Source organism: Crocuta crocuta, unplaced genomic scaffold (genome assembly GCF_008692635.1).
Source record: "Crocuta crocuta isolate KB4526 unplaced genomic scaffold, BGI_CrCroc_1.0 scaffold912, whole genome shotgun sequence".
Classification (NCBI taxonomy): Eukaryota; Metazoa; Chordata; class Mammalia; order Carnivora; family Hyaenidae; genus Crocuta; species Crocuta crocuta.
Genome location: NW_027531033.1, coordinates 488877 through 492109, shown reverse-complemented (window position 1 = coordinate 492109; position 3233 = coordinate 488877). Strand labels below are relative to the sequence as shown.

The following is a 3233-nucleotide window of genomic DNA, read 5'->3' as shown; positions in this document are numbered from 1 at the left end:
TAGTTCTTGTTTGAATATGTTTAAAATCCAGAAGGTAAAAAAAGACATATATACACATACTTTATAAAATAAGGATGAATATGAGAAGTACTACCCAAAAAGCTAGTATACTATAATTTAAATGAGATAGGAAGTTCCTTTTGAATATGTAGGTAAGAGAAGACTTCATGGAAGAGGTCAAAGTGTGAAGCATAAGCATAGGATTTTTACACACATGGAAAAGAGTCATGCAAGCAAATAATATGAGCAAGAAACAGTGGCAAAATGTGTTAAGATGGGTGAAAGAGTGGTTGATTCTAGGGCTGGAGCAGTAAACTGGTCAATTCAGAGACTTCAGTGTCATGCCAAGTAGTCTTGCCCTGATATGGTAGGCATCAAGGCATCATTGAAGGACTAGAATGGGTGGGACTTGGCATTAGTGGAAAACAGGAGAAGGGAACAAAAATGTCTCCAAGATTTTAATTTGAGCTAATCTGCTTTGTTGGTGAATANACTTTTTTAAAAAGCTACAGAGTGAAAGAAGGGAGAAAGGATTAAGAAAACATTTTTTGAAGGTGAGAATATATATGTGGAGAAGTACATTTTCCCTCTTAGGTAAGAAAACTATGCCGTAAATCTTATATTTGAAATTGCACTATTGTAATTCCATTTCTCTAGAACTCTGGATTTTCAGTAAGGACTCAAAAGCATATATGTTTCCCAAGTTTATTACAAACCATATAAACCTGTTAGTGTCCATTGAAGGGGAAAAAATGTATGTCTGTAAAACCCATAATGTTGTTTGCATAATATTCAGTGATGTTCAGTGGTCATCTCTGCTGCTCTGGTATTATCAACCAAATCCTCAATGTATTTCTTTAATTTAATCCAATGTGTCTCTTTTTTTTGGTCCGAGGATCAGAAAAACAAAAGAAGACAAAGTATGACTGCATAGTACTTTCCTTTTTGTTAAAACAAATCTTAAGATATGATGTAAAATTATACTCACTGACAATTGCTTTTCTAAAGAACTTCAATATCTTGGCCCTTACATTTAAAAATAGACCTCTGTGACTGGTCACATTTACTACTAATATGTAACTAATGTGAGATAATAGCAACATTTAGAAAGTTTGTAATTGGAAACATGAGAAATGTCACAAATAANATCATGAAATCCTATTATTACTTTTTGATTGCCCTCTACCAGAATTTTTTTCTAAATTTTATTTGGTCAATATGTATATTCAATTTCAGGAAGATTTTGAGTATATCAATAATATGTATTACATAAAATAATCTATTAATTTTATGATGATGGGTTTTAGTTCCTAATTTTTAAATTTTTAGTTCTTACATTGAGGATACTTTACATGAATATATCTGATAACCATTTTTAGTCAAAATATCTGGAACAACTGTAATGAAATGTATAATGAAGCTTATATCAGCTTTGATTTTTGTCTAAATACTAGTTTATCTATATATATTTCTGTGTTATCATATATTTGTGTCTATGTCTATATCATTGCTACATACTTTTAGCCACCACTGCTATTGATGAAGGTAACCTGTAAATCACAGCCTTTTGAGTTAGATATTATAAAGGTCTAATCCTAACTGTATAACTTCTATAACTTAGAGCTACTAATGTAAACTTCTAAGTTTTTGTTTCCTCATCTGTAAAATGGGAATTATAGTAACAAGAAGATCACATTAGTTGACACATTTAAAACATTAAATAAGAGGCTTGGCATATAGTAAATATGTAGCTGTTGCTATACCACTATCTTTACTAATAGTAGTAGTCATAATACTCAGTATACTACTACAAATGTCGTAGTCATTACTGTTGTTAGAAGAGGATAATCATAAGGTCACCTATAGTTGCTACAGTTACAGCTAACTATGTATTATATCCAGTTCTATTTCTTTCCTGTGTGTGGGCTTTGGTAAATCCTTTCATATTTTTCTTTTACAGTATCACCAACTTCTTTCTCCCTATCTATTTCAAGAGCAAAATCTCTGTTTTACTTTATTTCTGCTTTTCTGTATTCTTCCTGCCAGTGTTTTTCAACACTGTTGCCAGAAATCCTCTTCCGATCTCACTGTTTGGGCCACAGCAATCCCCATTCTCAAGTTATTTTGACTTGTTTTTTCTCTTTCCCTATGAAATTCAGTCTCAACTCAAAATTCTTAAGTGCATTCTACCTGCTTGCATCCCTCTTTCATCCCCTCCTAGTTCTCATTTCAATGTGCTATGACATATTATCTCTTGAGCCATTTTATTGCTTTCTAGTAGTCCTGTCTCTGTGTATGATTTCATGCTGCATCCCATGCCTAGAAATCTCAACTGCCATGTCCTCTAAGACAAATGCCATTTGTCAAATCCCTGTTCAGAATCCATTTTTTTAATGTTTTGCTACTGAAGCCCTAGGAGAAGATACTCTGGAATTTAGTCTATAGGGGGGAAAAAATAAAGCATGATGAAAGGTCAGGCCAGTTACCTCTTGTTTATAGTTCAATACTTTTCCTTGGTATTTGAATCTAACTTGTATTGTTTGCATAATATGCAGTTCAAACTTGTTTGAATCACATTCTGTCACCTATAGCACTGTGCATAACATGTATATAGTCAACCAGCAAAAATAAAAATAGATCAGCACTATATAATTCAGTTTATTTGATGATGGACTATATATGAAATGATCACCTTCGGAAAAAAAAATGTACCTTTCTTTTTAAACTAGGCAGATATTTATNACCTAAGTATCATTTTTGGTAGCATAAAGATCTTTTCTATCTTGTATAGCAGTTATATTCATTTCAGTTGGGTAGTAGAGTTATAGGCTTCAAATTAACTGACAAAAAAATACCTTGAAGTGAGAGGAAAACTGAAGATGGGAAATATGTGGGATCTGTGGAAAAATTCATTTTATAATTGTGTTTATTCTTTAGCTAAAATACTANCGAGCTCTGTTAACTCAGAGATATTGGGAGGAAACACATCATTTTCCTATTAAAACAGATATATATTATGTGGTAGAATTCAAAACTACATGAATTTTTTAAAATGAAACAGATGACTTCAAAGGAATTTTACACTTGCAACAGATCCTTACGGGTACGTGTTCAATCTTCTCTTCCATTGGGGTACTAGGGTGAGAAAAGTTTATGAAGCATTGCTTAAAGAATTATAGAATGGTTTTGTTTCGGTTTGATTTCACTTATTTATCTATTTAGTTATTGTGGCC

The 3233-nt window shown here is 32.2% G+C and overlaps 1 protein-coding gene across 1 annotated transcript in view; it reads left to right on the top strand.

Moving 5' to 3' along the window:
• The window catches only part of LOC144237342 (protein diaphanous homolog 2-like), a 522961-nt gene that overhangs the window by 76674 nt on the left and 443054 nt on the right, over positions 1-3233 (top strand). The gene's annotated exons all lie outside the window — the stretch shown is intronic.